Source organism: Coregonus lavaretus (assembly GCF_964263955.1).
Source record: "Coregonus lavaretus genome assembly, chromosome: 31".
Classification (NCBI taxonomy): Eukaryota; Metazoa; Chordata; class Actinopteri; order Salmoniformes; family Salmonidae; genus Coregonus; species Coregonus lavaretus.
The window spans coordinates 8903632-8921915 of NC_140018.1; the positions used below are offsets into that span (position 1 = coordinate 8903632).

An 18284-nucleotide genomic window follows, 5' to 3' on the forward strand; every position below is an offset into this window, starting at 1 on the left:
ACCCTGATTCTCCACATACAACAACCGTTCTGCCAGTCACATTCTGAAAAATAAACACTCAAACTGGACAGTTGTGGCTGCTTCGCTTGATGTATTGTTGTCTCTACCTTCTTGCCCTTCGTGCTGTTTTCTGTGCCTAACAATGTTTGTACCATGTTTGTGCTGCTACCATGTTGTGCTGCTGATGTTGTTTTTCTACCGTGTTGTTGTCATGTTGTGTTGCTACCATGCTGTGTTGTCATGTGTTGCTGCCATGTTGTGTTGTTGTCTTAGGTCTCTCTTTATGTAGTATTGTGGTGCCTCTTGTCATGATGTGTGTTTTGTCCTCCTTTTGCCTCTTGGTAGGCCGTCATTGTAAATAATAATTTGTTCTTAATTGACTTGCCTAGTTAAATACAAGAAATAACATTTAAAAAACATTGACTCATGCAATAACAAGACAGCTTCCTGAACACAAACCATTAACATATTGATTGGTATTTTCACACAGGAGGGCAGAAATACGGTTCCCAAAGCTCCTCAAGAAGAAAACCTAGTTTAGAAAGTCTACTAAAAAGCGACTGGGGTCTCGTCCGTTTTTACAAACACAGCTTACTTCTCCGCGGTCTCACTGAAGAATACCCTAAAACTCATTCAGGAAGGAGGACCACTGGGGAGCTGTATGAAGTAACAATACATGAAGATGATGTTGTAGAAGGGAAAACCCCAGTTTATCTGCTATTCTGGTCAGGATAAGGAATCCTTATAAACTAACAAAGTGTTACACAACACATTTTTGGGTTAAGGTACTTGCATAAGTAGTGTATTAGAAAGTATTTGGGGCCGAGATTAGGCATTCCCTTAGTTGACTTTTTGCACCAAATCTTGTCAACACCTCTCTCTCCCCCCTCTCTCTGAAGGCTCTCCATGAGGTTACTCTAGAGGTGGATGAGATTTCTCTGACCCTCCCGGGATCACCTTCGACAGGCCCTTCATGCTAATAGTGTAGCTCATCGACCCGACAGAAATGTAACAGCCTCAGTCTCTTATTTCACTGTTGTGAAGCTCTATCACTCATATCTCTGTTGTATTTTCTTCCCTTTGGTAATGATTAGAAGAAGAATAATACAAATTGTTATTTTCAGATCACAGAAAATCATGTTTTTGCTTATTCCTATACAGTTGAAGTCGGAAGTTTACATACACCTTAGCCAAATACATTTAAACTCAGTTTTTCACAATTCCTGACATTTAATCCTAGTAAAAATTCCCTGTCTTAGGTCAGTTAGGATCACCACTTTATTTTAAGAATGTGAAATGTCAGAATAATAGTAAAGGGATTGATTTATTTCAGCTTTTATTTCTTTCATCACATTCCCAGTGGGTCAGAAGTTTACATATACTCAATTAGTATTTGGTAGCATTGCCTTTAAATTGTTTAACTTAGGTCAAACGTTTCAGGTAGCCTTCCACAAGCTTCGCACAATAAATTGGGTGAATTTTGGCCTATTCCTCCTGACAGAGCTGGTGTAACTGAGTCAGGTTTGTAGGCCTCCTTGCTCGCACACGCTTTTTCAGTTCTGCCCACACATTTTCTATAGGATTGAGGTCAGGGCTTTGTGATGGCCACTCCAATACCTTGACTTTGTTGTCCTTAAGCCATTTTGCCACAACTTTGGAAGTATGCTTGGGGTCATTGTCCATTTGGAAGACCCATTTGCGACCAAGCTTTAACTTCCTGACTGATGTCTTGAGATGTTGCTTCAATATATCCACATAAATGTCTTTCCTCATGATGCCATCTATTTTGTGAAGTGCACCAGTCCCTCCTGCAGCAAAGCACCCCCACAGCATGATGCTGCCACCCCCGTGCTTCACGGTTGGGATGGTGTTCTTCGGCTTGCAAGCGATCCCCTTTTTCCTCCAAACATAACAATGGTCATTTTGGCCAAACAGTTCTATTTTTGTTTCATCAGACCAGAGGACATTTCTCCAAAAAGTACGATCTTTGTCCACATGTGCAGTTGCAAACCGTAGTCTGTCTTTTTTATGGCGGTTTTGGAGCAGTGGCTTCTTCCTTGCTGAGCGGCCTTTCAGGTTATGTCGATATAGGACTCGTTTTACTGTGGATATAGATACTTTTGTACCTGTTTCCTCCAGCATCTTCACAAGGTCCTTTGCTGTTGTTCTGGGATTGATTTACACTTTTCGCACCAAAGTACGTTCATCTCTAGGAGACAGAACGCGTCTCCTTCCTGAGCGGTATGACGGCTGCTTGATTTTCCCATGATGTCAAGCAAAGAGGCACTGAGTTTGAAGGTAGACCTTGAAATACATCCACAGGTACACCTCCAATTGACTCAAATGATGTCAATTAGCCTATCAGAAGCTTCTAAAGCCATGACATCATTTTCTAGAATTTTCCAAGCTGTTTAAAGGCACAGTCAACTTAGTGTATGTAAACTTCTGACCCACTGGAATTGTGATACAGTGAATTATAAGTGAAATAATCTGTCTGTAAACAATTGTTCGAAAAACAACTTGTGTCATGCACGAAGTAGATGTCCTAACCGACTTGCCAAAACTATAGTTTGTTAACAAGAAATTAGTGGAGTGGTTGAAAAACAAGTTTTAATGACTCCAACCTAAGTGTATGTAAACTTCCGACTTCAACTGTATGTACCCTGTGATATAACATGTAGCATCTGGAAAGAGGATTTGTAGACTGTCTGTGCCTTTGAAATGGATACTGTTAAGTGTATGTTTCGACCATTAAAATTGGATTCAGAAACCACCTTGTTTGCGTTTTGTACATTTCCATAATGATGGCATGAAAGGGCTAGCCTCGTACGAACCATCCCGATCTCGCAAGCTTACATTCTGTTTCGCTACACTGATAAATAGAATGTAACAGAATGTAAGCTCACGAGATCAGGATGGTTTGTACAAGGCTATGAAAGAGCATTTGTTGAAGAAAAATTATAAGAATGTACTTGTTCTGCTCTAGGTTTTGTTTTATTGTAATATTTTAGATAGAACACTTTAATCTAGTAATGAAAGGGTTTTTGTTATATACAGGTTAGGGCTGACTTTTACATTACATAACAATTTCACAATTAAATTGATTTACAATTAGGATGAAAGAAAACACTATACAAACTCAATCATCAGTCAATATCAGAATCAATAATTTCATTATTGACAATCATTTTAATGACAGAGACAGCAAAGGTTTTAAGCTCATTTTATCCTTAGGCTACACAACAAGCTGGAGTTCTAGAATCAAACATTTCACAATGACACACACAGAGAGCAAAGCTTTGAGTGTGAATATCATTATATTCTTTCATGCTGGCGTCCTGCAGATGACATTGTGATATTTCAAACTCGGAGAGATAAAATGATGAGTAGAATAGAACAAGATGCATCAGACAGCAGATCAGTCATGAGTGGTCAGCTCAATAATCTGTTCCCAGCTTTCAACAGTGACAGATCACCATCATAAGCCAATCGGTGGTTCCAATATGGAGTCTAGTTGAACAGCTACTGGTCTACAGGGGTTCTGGAATGTTACTAGCACAGAGCGGCCAGGAGAGATCTGAGAGACGACACAAGATTTGGTGTCACAAAGTCATTCTAATATACTGTAGTAATAATAATAAAACATGCCATTCTGCTGTCTGATTTTTAAAAATTGCAATTTATTTCTCATGTTAATTGCAATTCAACTGATTGTTGTCTTTATTATATCAGTTTGTGATGGTGTTAAAATATAAGAGTTCTGAGCAATCATGTGTCACTGATGAAAAGTGTTGCGAGGCATGAGTAAGATCACCTACATTTACCAACAACTTATTGTGACAAAGGAAAATCCTTTAGTGCTTTGCTGTAGAGTACTGGGTATTGAGTCATGTTGCATCATTACATGTAGGCTAGTCAGCCTGGCCAGATTAATCTCCTGTTCAGCCAGGTCAGTAAAGGGAGGCGTGTCTGGTTAATAATTTATTAAATGTGATCAGCTGATCCTCTCAGGACCATAAATTGACAGAGTTCCTGACACATTGTCTCCGGCAAAGAGGACGTTGAAGGTAAGAACTGATCTTTATGTCACTGCATTTTTTAAGGTCTTGAAAATGTTCGGTTAGATCATAGTTAGTTAAGATTAGGGTTGCAAAATTCAGATAAATTCCCTAGTTTTCCCAAAGTCCCAGTTGGAGGATACTCGGAATCAGGAGGGAATGAGCAGGAAATCTGGAATCCTCCAATCAGGATTTCTGGAAAAACAGGGAATTTATTGAAAGTTCCTGATATTTTGCAACCCTAGTCAAGATAATAAGTACCTAGTTATGATAGTTAGCAGTACCTAGATATGATAGGTATTACATGCTAAATCTGGGAGAGTGAGTAGGTGTTTGCAAGGTGAAATGTTAATACAAGTGAATCTAAGTCTGTGCCCAGGAAATGTTCCTATGTGAGGCTATAATGAACACATACAGTACTGTATATCTTATATTTGCTGATTTTATGAACATGTACGATTTAGGGATTTCATCACCTCAGTCATTTTGAAACCATGTTTAACAAGTGACAAACCTCATGACATGGCTAAAAGAGTTAAGGAAGTCATATTGTTGTAATTTCTAGATAGGTATTAGAGTACGGGTTACACTTTACTTAAAGTATGGTAATAACACGTACCGCATAATGGTTTTTAAAATCTGTGCAGAGTAGTAATGACATTGTCCATTCTTTCTCCCCAGGTAGATAAAATGTGGGGTATATCTTATTGTGCGATAGTGGCTGTGCTGCTCTGCGTGGCCTGGGCGGCGCCCCACGACGGGGACCACGCCGGTCACACAGAAGACCACCACCATCACCTCCACCACGCCGCCGGCGAGGCCCACCCCCAGCACGGACACGGCCACGGGGACGAAGAGTCCTGCCACAAGCTGGCGCCCCACAACGCAGACTTTGCCTTCGCCCTCTACAGGAGCCTGAGCAAAGCCAACACCGAGAACATGAACATTTTCTTCTCTCCTCTGGGCATTGCCACTAGCCTGGCTATGCTGTCCCTTGGGGGCTAAGGGAGACACCCACAGTCAGCTGTACTCCACTCTGGGCTACGGAGCCTTCACACCGGACCAGGTGAACAAGGCCTATGAGCACCTGAACCACATGTTGGGCCACACTGGGGAGGCCATGCAGCTGGACATGGGCAATGCCTTGGCCTTGAGGGACGGCTTCAAGCCCCTGGCCAAGTTCCTGGAGGACGCTAAGCACTTCTAAACCAGCGAAGGCTTCACTGTCGACTTTAAGAACCCCGCTGAGGCTGAAGCCGAGATCAACAAGTTCATCGCCAAGAAGACCCAGGACAAGATCACGGACATGGTGAAGGATCTGGACCCTAATACGGTCATGGTGCTCATCAACTACGTCTTCTTCAGAGGTAGGAGGAGGACACTGTAGTAGGAGAAAATGGTCAGGCACTTATTGTTGGATTTAAGAACAACGATAAAATACACATCATTGATCAATTGACTGACTGACTGACTGACTGACTGACTGGCTGACTGACTGACTGACTGACTAGCTGACTGACTGACTGACTGACTGGCTGACTGACTGACTGATTGACTGACTAACTGATTTCCACACACGGTAAACAGAAGATGTGTCAATAAAGAATTAAAAGAAAATGTATGCAGGACAAACTAAAAACAATATAGGCTAATAACATTGTCTGTTTCTGCTTGCATGTTTACTACCCCTTAGTAACAATGTCCTCTACCTCCCTCCCCAGGGAAGTGGGATAAGCCTTTCGATGCCACGCTGACCCACAAGGCTGAATTCAAGGTGGACGAGAACACCAAGGTGCAGGTGGACATGATGAAGAGGACGGGTCGTTATGAGTTGTACCAGGACCAGGATAACTTCACCACCGTGGTCATGCTGCCTTACAAAGGCAACTCCTCAATGATGGTGGTCCTGCCCAATGACGGCAAGATGGAGCATGTGGAGGCCTTCATCAACAAGGACTACCTGAAGCACGTGCACGAGCATCTGTTCAGGACGTGAGAACACCTGATTTTATACACTTTTCTAATGTAACTTTCTTTATTAATTCATGGTATACGGTCACTTTAGTACTGCAGCCTCTTTAGGAGTTAAGGAGAGTAGATTGTTTAGAACTTTTTTTATTGGACACCTTTTCAGTATAACGCAACCTATTCTTTATGTATGATTTATTTGTATCTATTCTTAACATAAGGTCAGGGTAGTTTGTTAATCAACTGACAAGACCAAGTTTGCAATGAGTATCGGATTGTATCATATAAAGAGATTCTTAATGCAGATTAACATTTTAATGTGGCTTGCATTTGCAAGCAGCAGGATCATGCACGTTTCTTTGTGCTGATAGTATAAACTAAGTATATGAAAATGATAATGTCTCTTTCAGCAACGTGGATATCTTCATGCCAAAGTTCTCTACCTCTACCTCCTACTCCCTGGGAGAACATCTGAAGGACATGGGTGTGGTCAGTGCCTTCGGTGACACAGCTGACTTCTCTGCCATCTATGAGGAATCCAAACTGAAGGTGTCCAAGGTAGGTTCTGATGATCAGTCCTATCCATCTCATGTCTGTCTCTTCTCTTGTCTGTCTGAGGGAATTGGGAGCAAAATAGAAGAAGAATGTCTGTCTCTGTTGGACTACTAAGGGTCTATTCCATTCTATTATATTCTATTATGTGTATAGGCCACGTAGGGGACAGTGGTGTCAAGTTCAACAAATTAACCTGTTCCTGTTCCCTCCCCAGTTTACCCACAAGGCTGTGCTGAGTGTAGATGAGAAGGGGACTGAGGCGGCCGCTGTCACTACGATAGAGATCGTGGCCACGTCTCTCCCAGACACCATCATGCTCAACAGGCCCTTCCTGCTCTTCATCCTGGAGGACTCTACCAAGAGCATCGTCTTCATGGGCAAGGTCACCAATCCCAGCCCCAAATGAACTACAGAGAGGGAGGGAAAGGGAGGGAGAGAGGGAAAAAGAGGAAGATTGTGAAGGACATCTGAGGAGATTTAAGAAAGGTTTTTGTCTCTCATGCTTTAACAAGTGGCAAAACATATCTGTATCTGACTTTGCGGTTTGCAGTTGTGGCATTCAAGTGTCGGCCATTTTGTCTACATGTGTTTTTGTATCAACTGTATACCTTATAGCAGAGGTGTGTGTGTTTGTGTTTGCAGTTGGCTTAAAATCATACTGATGTCCATGCTGGTCTGGTGATAGTGATATACCATCGTTATGTCTCTGGAAGTTGTCTAATGCATCTTCATGAAATAAAACCGTCTCCCAACAGCATTAAAAATAAAATGTTATGTCATAATTTTGAACAGTTTATACTAGGCTGATGTCTCAAGCATGGGTTTATCTGCATGCATTTCGACTGATATCTCATCTTGATTGTGATCATCTCAAATCATTGATTGGGTTAGATAGCCCCATGTCAGCATTGCCATTCTTCTTTGATGTAGAATTTTCCAAATTTTCCAATGGACTAGCATTTTAAATCTGTGTATTGCCAGGTAGACTGCTGTCTGTCAAGAACAGTGATCTGGATGGATCCTGAGCTAAAACGTTTTCCCAGTAGAGGATAGGGACCTGCGTAGCCTGAGGTTCCTCGGCCCTAGCTGAGTCTGTGACCTTTGACCTGTAAATAGACAGTTGCTGCTGGGAAGTTTATGTAATCAATCAATACCACCTGTCCTCATTCTATCCCCTCATATGCTGACTCGTGAGAAAGACATGTGGGAAACATACACACCTGACCCCATATGGTATGGTCTGTGGACTGTGTCTTCAGATAAAAAATATCTTCAAATTTAGCTTTTGATTATTTCATTTTTCCTGTTTCAGGACAAAACAATAATCAAATTGTAAAGATACAGATACAAATATCTAATACCATTTGTTAAGACACATACTGTATATTGCTTCAACCACAAAATGAACACTGAACAACTTCAACACAGATGGCTGACAAATCGAAACAGAACAATGCAGTACTTCATGGAATTCACTTTCATTGATCCGTGGGTGCTCCTAGAAATCAGTGTGTGAAGAAAAGCATTATATACAGTGAATCCCTGAGACATATTTTAAGACCAACGTTCGACATACAGTAATTGTACACGCATTGCATTGGAGGGAAAAACTGATAGAAGAAGTTATGGACAATATCTCTTAGAGGGGGGTGCCCCACATCTCAATGGTGAGTCTAATCTACCCATTCTTCCCAGACCAGTTGATAACCCAAGCACCATTTTGAACCTTCAAAAAAACCAACCAGCTTTGTTCGTCATTAGCTTGTTCAAACTCCCTCTTCTTCCCAACCCCAACCCCTTCATCTTCAAACCCCAACCCCCTCTTCTTCAAACCCCAACCCCCCCTTCTTCAAACCCCAACCCCCTCTTCTTCAAACCCCAACCCACTCTTCTTCAAACCCCAACTTCCTCTTCCTCTCATCCCCAAGAAATGTGTTAATTTACTTTTATCTGTTCAAATTCAATCTTCTTTCTTTCTTTGTCTTGTCTCTGTCCCGTTCTGAAAGCGCCTCATTGGTGCAGATTCATTTCAATTAATGTCACGTTTGCAACCATATCGCTTGAAACAAGGCACAGGAACTTTCAAGGTGGAATAGTCCATTATTATAAACCAGTCCGTGGGTGATTAATGATACTTGTTCCTGCTATTATGAGAAAACTTGGATTATATTAATATTGATATGAAATATACATTATGTCTATGTATGGAAATAAATTATTGTTCTATTATGAATTATTATTTGGCTGTATGGATTTATTTACTTTTTGGAGGTCTTTTTTGTCAACAATGTGGCCTCATTAAAAACATGCTCCGGAACTTTGGCGACTACTAAATATTTTTTACACCTCACACTTTGGGCTGGATGTGTCAATGTGTAGTTCATACATGCATAAACTATGAGCAGAATTACTGTTTTACCTCAATTAGCCACAAACTCCCAACTGTTTTTCAACCTCAACCCCCTCTTCCTCTCAACCCCAACCCCCTCTTTTTCTCACCCCCAACCCCTACTTCTTCTCACCCCAACCCCCTTTTCTTCTCACCCCCAACCCCCTCTTCCTCTCACCCCCAACCCACTCTTCTTCTCACCCCCAACACCAGTCATCTCTTTTCTGCTCCGCCGATTATCTAATATTAAAGAGATCATATGGTATGATACCCACACAGTCAGGCTAGGAGATGGATTGTGTGAAATTGTTATCTATAGCCGACAAGGTGAAAATCTGTCAATGTGCCCTTGAGCAAGGCACTTAACCGGCACTTAACCCCTAATTTGCTCCAGGGGCGCCGTACTACTATGGCTGATCCTGTAAAGCAACACATTTCACTGCTCTGGTTTATATATACAGTGCATTTGGAAAGTATTCAGACCCCTTCCCTTTTTCCACATTTTGTTATGTTACTGCCTTATTTTAAAATGGATTAACCTCTTACGGATCTGACCCTTTTTTTCAATTTACGCCTAAATGACACCCCCAAATCTAACTGCCTGTAGCTCAGGACCTGAAGCAACGATATGCATATTCTTGCTACCATTTGAAAGGAAACAATTTGAAGTTTGTGGAAATGTGAAATTAATGTAGGAGAATATAACACATTAGATCTGGTAAAAGATAATATAAACAAAAAAACATGCATTTTCTTCTTCTTATTTTTTCATCATCTTTGAAATGCAAGAGAAAGGCCACAATATAATATTGCAGTTTAGGCGCAATTTAGATTTTGGCCACTAGATGGCATCAGTGTGTGTGCAAAGTCTCAGATTGATCCAGTGAAGCATTGCAATACTGGACTATTTTGTGTGTGTGTAGCGAAACAGAATGTAAGCTTGCGAGATCGGGATGGTTCGTACGAGGCTAGCCCTTTCATGCCATCATTATGGAAATGTACAAAACACAAACAAGGTGGTTTCTGAATCCAATTTTAATGGTCGAAACATACACTTAACAGTATCCATTTCAAATTCACAGACAGTCTACAAATCCACTTTCCAGATGCTACATTTTATATCACAGGGTACATACAGTTGAAGTCGGAAGTTTACATACACTTAGGTTGGAGTCATTAAAACTTGTTTTTCAACCACTCCACTAATTTCTTGTTAACAAACTATAGTTTTGGCAAGTCGGTTACTACTACTTTGTGCATGACACAAGTTATTTTTCGAACAATTGTTTACAGACAGATTATTTCACTTATAATTCACTGTATCACAATTCCAGTGGGTCAGAAGTTTACATACACTAAGTTGACTGTAACTTTAAACAGCTTGGAAAATTCCAGAAAATGATGTCATGGCTTTAGAAGCTTCTGATAGGCTAATTGACATCATTTGAGTCAATTGGAGGTGTACCTGTGGATGTATTTCAAGGTCTACCTTCAAACTCAGTGCCTCTTTGCTTGACATCATGGGAAAATCAAGCAGCCGTCATACCGCTCAGGAAGGAGACGCGTTCTGTCTCCTAGAGATGAACGTACTTTGGTGCGAAAAGTGTAAATCAATCCCAGAACAACAGCAAAGGACCTTGTGAAGATGCTGGAGGAAACAGGTACAAAAGTATCTATATCCACAGTAAAACGAGTCCTATATCGACATAACCTGAAAGGCCGCTCAGCAAGGAAGAAGCCACTGCTCCAAAACCGCCATAAAAAAAGCCAGACTACGGTTTGCAACTGCACATGGGGACAAAGATCATACTTTTTGGAGAAATGTCCTCTGGTCTGATGAAACAAAAATAGAACTGTAATGACCATCGTTATGTTTGGAGGAAAAAGGGGGTTGCTTGCAAGCCGAAGAACACCATCCCAACCGTGATGAAGCACGGGGTGGCATCATCATGCTGTGGGGGTGCTTTGCTGCAGGAGGGACTGGTGCACTTCACAAAATAGATGGCATCATGACGAAGGTCAATTATGTTGATATATTGAAAAAATATCTCTAGACATCAGTCAGGACGTTAAAGCTTGGTCGCAAATGGGTCTTCCAAATGGACAATGACCCCAAGCATACTTCCAAATTTGTGGCAAAATGGCTTAAGGACAACAAAGTCAAGGTATTGGAGTGGCCATCACAAACCCTGACCTCAATCCAATATAACATTTGTGGGCAGAACTGAAAAAGCGTGTGTGAGCAAGGAGGCCTACAAACCTGACTCAGTTACACCAGCTCTGTCAGGAGGAATGGGCCAAAATTCACCCAACTTATCGTGGGAAGCTTGTGGAAGGCTACCCGAAACGTTTGACCCAAGTTAAACAATTTAAAGGCAATGCTACCAAATACTAATTGAGTGTATGTAAACTTCTGACCCATTGGGAATGTGATGAAAGAAATAAAAGCTGAAATAAATCATTCTCTCTACTATTATTCTACTTTTATTTCACATTCTTAAAAATAAAGTGGTGATCCTAACTGACCTAAGACAGGGAATTTTGACTAGGATTAAATGTCAGGAATTGTGAAAAACTGAGTTTAAATATATTAGGCTAAGGTGTATGTAAAATTCCGACTTCAAATGTACATGTGGTGCTATTTATTTTCTGAGAAAAGCTTGCTGGTTTGCTTAGATTGCCATAATAAATAGAATATTAGAGTGATCAAACGATGGCAGTTAGCTTGACAAATGCATCATTTATATTATTGCACAGCAGTGTGTGTGGTGTTACTTTACAAGACATTACAATACCATGACAACCATGACAACTTGGATCCAAAACAACTTGGATAGAAAGGTTATCTAGATGCAAAATAACTGTCTCATATCCTTGGGGAAGAGAATGCTCAAACAACTGTTGTATTCAGCCAGAGTGCCTGACAGTCTGGAGAAGGGGTGGGCAATCTTACCCTGCCAGGGCCAGTCTGGGTACAGGTTTTTTCTTCCAGTCCATTAGTAATACACCTGTTTTACACCTGATTCAAAAGCCTACGCCCACACTGGGCCTCAGGGTAAGACTGCCCACCCCTGATAGAAGTCAGATAATGGATAGAGATACAAGATGGTGGCGACAGACACGGTCACCCTGTTTCTAGCTCCTTGCCAACTTTGCAGAACTTTGCAGTATTAAAAATGTTTTGTGTGTTATTTCTTACATGATTTTCTCAGAACGTTTCTTGTATTATTCTGATATTTCTTAATTTCTCAGTTTTTCTGGATTATGTGTGTATTGTGTTTTTATTGTTTATTTGTATTTCTAGGTATTACTGCACTGTTGGAGCTAGAAACACAAGCATTTTGCTGCACCTGTGATAACATATGCAAATCTGTGTACGCGAACAATACAATTTGATTTGATTGATTTTGATTTGATCAGATAATAGCCAAAGCTGAGTGTGATGTTTTGTGTGGGTGCAGGTTTTTGTTCCAGCCCAGCTGGATTCAAGCCTGCATGTTCAAGTTTCAAATGTGTTTATTTGTCATATACACACGGAGTACACAGTGCAATGAAACACTTCCTTGCAGGTTCACCTCTCAACAGTGCAACAACAATCGAAAAAGTAAATGGGTAAAAAAATGGACCCACATCCACCCTCAGAAACTAAGGTGCACCTCTGTCCTTGTCACACAGAGTCAAGGCTGTGTGTGGGATGCATGGATAGGTTGCTAGGTGACACACATCATCCCATGTGTCACCTGTTGCCGTTCTGGTGTCATAACACTTCCTACATTAATCTCATAACCTGTCAGGGTTTGACCATGTTGGATGGATGGAGAGGCTGTCACGACTCAAGAGCACAGTAATATATTATAATCAATTAATAATGATAATATATGCCATTTAGCAGATGCTTTCATCCAACCGGGGGGGGGGGGGGCAAGGGGAATCAAACCCACGATCCTGGTGTTGCAAGAGCCATGTTCTACCAACAGAGTTTCACGGGACCCAGTAATGGAGAAATCATTTATAAAAACAGAGGGGTGAGAGTCCTCAATCATGTTAGTAAATATCAGAAAGAACCAACCGCCACACTGTGTAGAAATCAAAAGCGCTCTCTCTCTCTCCTCCTCCTCTCCCTCTCTCTCTAGAGTCACCTAGTGCCATCGGTGACTCAGCATCTATCTGTGTCACATGTGGGAGGGAGAGAGAGACAGGAAACCATGAACTTGAAGAGGGCTGTGAAGGATGGGGATGTGAGTAGCAGTGGGAAGCCCAGAGCACGAGGTAAATTAATTATCACATTCGGCAGGAAGTGGCAGCCAGGGACCTCAAAGGGTCACCTAGGGCCCCACAAGGCCCCCACCTCCCTGCCCACCTTTAAGCCCCAGAGAGGCTCTCAATACTACGAGCAGTTGCTTAGAAACCCCACATAGATACACTATACAGTACTGTACAAAAGTATGTGGACACCCCTTTAAATTAGTGGATTCGGCAATTTCAGCCACACCCGTTGCTGACTCGAGCACACAGCCATGCAATCTCCATAGACAAACATTGGCAGTAGAATGGTCTTACTGAAGAGCTCAGTAACTTTCAACGTGGCACAGTCATAGGATGCCACCATTCCAACGTCAGTTTGTCAAATTTCGGCCCTGCCAGAGCTGCCCCGGTCAACTGTAAGTGCTGTTACTGTGAAGTGGAAACGTCTAGGAGCAACAACGGCTCAGCCACGAAGTGGTAGGCCACACAAGCTCACAGAACAGGACCGCCGAGTGCTACGTAGCGCGTAAAAATAGTCTGTCCTTGGTTGCAACACTCACTACCGAGTTCCAAACTGCCTCTGGAAGCAACGTCAGCACAAGAACTGTTCGTCGGGAGCTTCATGAAATGGGTTTCCATGTCCGAGCAGCCGCACACAAGCCTAAGATCACCATGCGCAATGCCAAGCGTCGGCTAGAGTGGTGTAAAGCTTTCCGCCATTGGATTCTGGAGCAGTGGAAACGCGTTCTCTGGAGTGATGAATCACTCTTCACCATCTGTCAGTCCGACAGACAAATCTGGGTTTGGCGGATGCCAGGAGAACGCTACCTGCCCCAATGCATAGTGCCAACTGTAAAGTTTGGTGGATGAGGAATAATGGTCTGGGGCAGTTTTTCATAGTTCGGGCTAGGCCCCTTAGTTCCAGTGAAGGGAAATCTTAACTCTATAGCATACAATGACAATCTAGACGATTCTGTGCTTCCAACTTTGTGGCAACAGTTTGGGGAAGGCCCTTTCCTGTTTCCGCATGACATTGCCCCTGTGCACAAAGCGAGGTCCATACAGAAATGGTTTGTCAAGATCGGTGTGGAATAACTTGACTGGCCTGCACAGAGCCGTGACCTCAACCCCATCGAACACCTTTAGGATGATTTGGAACGCCGACTGCGAGCCAGGCCTAATCGGCCAACATCAGTGCCCGACCTCATAATGCTCTTGTGGCTGAATGGAAGCAAGTCCCCGCTGCAATGTTCCAACATCTAGTGGAAAACCTTCCCAGAAGAGTGGAGGCTGTTATAGCAGCAAAGGGGGGACCAACTCCATATTAATGCCCATGATTTTGGAATGAGATGTTCGACGAGCAGGTGTCCACATACTTTTGGTAATGTAGTGTATATTCCCAGATTCCCATTAAACGACTTGCAAAGCGCAATGTATTTTAAACATGTAAAAGCACACATGGAGCCATTGGAAAGTTCATGCCCAGGTTTTGTATTTAAAAACCCAAACCTGGTATTAAGTGTAAGCTACACTAGCTAGCTGGGTGGAAGAGGGTGAACAAGTTAACTGTATTTATTGATTAGTTCCCTGCTAGTACATTTTTGCGTTTCTCCAAAATGGCATCTCTCGCTAAAGGTAATGCATTTGTGACAACATTGTCTGTATCAAGAAATGTTCTTCCTTGATCCTTTTAATGCATAGTGAATTCCTGATCATATTCTGAATCGTGAGTTGTGAGAAAAAATTATACCTGCTATTGCATCCTAATAGGCATTCACCCGAACACTGTCAACAGAGCTCTACAGTACTGTAGTCCTTTATCCTCTTCTTCCTGAAAAAATGTCACCTTGTTGATGAACACTTAATACAGGGAGTGGATTGAGGGATCATACAATATTACATTGTTTTATACTGTCCTGCCTACCTGGGAGATGTTTGTATTATATTGTAGCATAGAGTAATGCATTTGTCAATAGATATCACTCTTATCGTTCTGATCTGATGTATGGTTCATGAAAGTGAATTCCTCAGTGTACAAAGTCCATCTCTCTTGTCTAACATGTTTCACAATACCTCTACTGCACCCTAACATGCTCTATGTATTCAACCCACCACTGTCAACACAGCTGTAGTGTACAGTAGTCAACGTCTGAGTGAATTTAGACAAAAAAAAGAACCCCTGTTCAAAACGTATACAGTAGCATTCACAGGCATGAAGTGTGCCATTGAAAAGGTATGAGAAACCTGATAAGTGATGAATGGATGGTTTGGTGACTGGTTGACTGAGTCCATGGCAGGTATCACCCTCCACTTTATTCCTACTAGACGACTCTCAACTATCATTCTCCTATTTGGCGCTGCTCTCCGGTTTGCCTTCTACCCCATGGTTTCTCTATGAATATATTTGGAGAAAGGATTTCTTCTTAGTGTAAAATGATGGATGGGGTATTGTGATAATCCTTTACAGTGAGTGCTAATGTTTTCTCCCTTCCCTTCACGCACATCTGTTCTTCTTACGCTGTATTTATATTTCGCATTTTAATGGCTGCTTGGCAAATTCTCAGGGCAGTTATGCAATGCAAATGCACATCTTAGCAAAAGAGGAGCGCTGTGCTTTTTTATAAACACCATTGCTCTTCTCCCCCTCGAGACACTCGTCGGTGGTGGAAAAAGGAGTGGGATCGACATGCAATCATCAAAGCTGGAGGAAACTGCTTATTTAACCCACCACTGCTATTGAACCATTTTTCAATGCAGAGTTGTTACTGTATGTATGTGTATGCTATATTCTATTCCACTGCTTTCCAGGCCTTTACACTGTAAAGTAGCTCACACTAATGGTGCGGGATGGTTTCTAAACACCATTTTGATGTTGAGGCAAATGTTTCTAAAGGTAGGGAGGCTCAAGGGTTTTCTAGGACATTTGGACATCGGGTAAAATCTCCAGTTAAAGTGACTGGGTTTCAAAAACACTTGATGAACCCTCTTTTAAGAAGTGTACATTCGGAGCTTCAATTTAGTCTCGGCTAAGTCACTCTTCTAGGCATGGGCATTGCATTGTATCTGAATAAAGTTGTTTCAAATGTCAAAACGTGAACAGTGAATGTAGCACTATATCTACTCTGTGAGGTGTGAGTGCGTGTGTGTAGGGGGATTACAGCAATGGACCATTCATTTTCTCATCTTAGAATGTCTGTATTTGGAGGAAGACTGAAAGAGCATAATCCCATTAATGTGCTATATAGCATTTTTCCCTCCATTTCTCTGGAATTGATGGTCTCCGTGGATCTATTACAAAATATTGTGAAGAGCCGACGTGATTACTCCTTGCACGTTCAAACTCATCAGTCATTGTAATTGTTCCAGGGGGAAGTTGTCTAGATGGGGCTCCAGATTCAGCAAACACTATCAAAAAGGAATGCCGGCATGTGATTATTTAGTCAAATACATTTTTCCTCCATTGAATTTAGGCATGTTATAATCTTCCAGTAAATAGAAAGCAATATATTGAATCAATGTGCTTACCCTTATTTGAAAGGTAAAATCGTTCTTGAAGAACGATCTGGCCTTAATTGCCATGTACTCTTATGATCTCCACCCGACACAGCCAGAAGAGGACTGGCCACCCCTCAGAGCCTGGTTCAACTCTAGGTTTCTTCCTAGGTTTCTGCCTTTCTAGGGAGTTTTTCCTAGCCACCGTGCTTCTACATCTGCATTGCTTGCTGTTTGGGGTTATAGGGTTTCTGTATAAGCACTTTGAGACATCTGCTGATGTAAAAAGGGCTTTAGAAATAAATGTGATTTGATTTTAGAATGTCTGAATGATGTTCCCCTGGAAAACCCCACAACAATGTGTGTAGCAGGTAAAAAATTGGTGTTCCATTTCTGATACAATACCTACTGATTGTTTTGACTAGTAGCAGTAAGACTGCCACATAGCCTAAATAGTAGATTTATGACATACAGTGGGGGGAAAAAGTATTTAGTCAGCCACCAATTGTGCAAGTTCTCCCACTTAAACAGATGAGAGAGGCCTGTAATTTTCATCATAGGTACACGTCAACTATGACAGACAAAATGAGATTTATTTTCTCCAGAAAATCACATTGTAGGATTTGTAATGAATTTATTTGCAAATTATGGTGGAAAATAAGTATTTGGTCAATAACAAAAGTTTCTCAATACTTTGTTATATACCCTTTGTTGGCAATGACACAGGTCAAACGTTTTCTGTAAGTCTTCACAAGGTTTTCACACACTGTTGCTGGTATTTTGGCCCATTCCTCCATGCAGATCTCCTCTAGAGCAGTGATGTTTTGGGGCTGTCGCTGGGTAACACAGACTTTCAACTCCCTTCAAAGATTTTCTGTGGTGATGAGATCTGGAGACTGGCTAGGCCACTCCAGGACCTTGAAATGCTTCTTACGAAGCCACTCCTTCGTTGCCCGGGCGGTGTGTTTGGGATCATTGTCATGCTGAAAGACCCAGCCACGTTTCATCTTCAATGCGCTTGCTGATGGAAGGAGGTTTTCACTCAAAATCTCACGATACATGGCCCCATTCATTCTTTCCTTTACACGGATCAGTCGTTCTGGTCCCTTTGCAGAAAAACAGCCCCAAAGCATGATGTTTCCACCCCCATGCTTCACAGTAGGTATGGTGTTCTTTGGATGCAACTCAGCATTCTTTGTCCTCCAAACACGACGAGTTGAGTTTTTACCAAAAAGTTCTATTTTGGTTTCATCTGACCATATGACATTATCCCAATCCTCTTCTGGATCATCCAAATGCACTCTAGCAAACTTCAGATGGGCCTGGACATGTACTGGCTTAAGCAGGGGGACACGTCTGGCACTGCAGGATTTTTGAGTCCCTGGCGGCGTAGTGCGTTACGGATGGTAGGCTTTGTTACTTTGGTCCCAGCTCTCTGCAGGTCATTCACTAGGTCCCCCTGTGTGGTTCTGGGATTTTTGCTCACCGTTCTTGTCATCATTTTGACCCCACGGGGTGAGATCTTGCGTGGAGCCCCAGATCGAGGGAGATTATCAGTGGTCTTCTATGTCTTCCAT

General features: G+C 42.0%; 1 pseudogene across 1 annotated transcript; it reads left to right on the top strand.

Moving 5' to 3' along the window:
• The first annotated feature begins 3966 nt into the window (after positions 1-3966).
• On the top strand, positions 3967-8820 carry LOC311107077 (alpha-1-antiproteinase 2-like; annotated as a pseudogene). Its single transcript, XR_014615864.1, has 5 exons — positions 3967-4067; positions 4740-5425; positions 5780-6050; positions 6437-6584; positions 6796-8820. The product of XR_014615864.1 is annotated as an alpha-1-antiproteinase 2-like (transcript).
• Positions 8821-18284: the final 9464 nt, after the last annotated feature.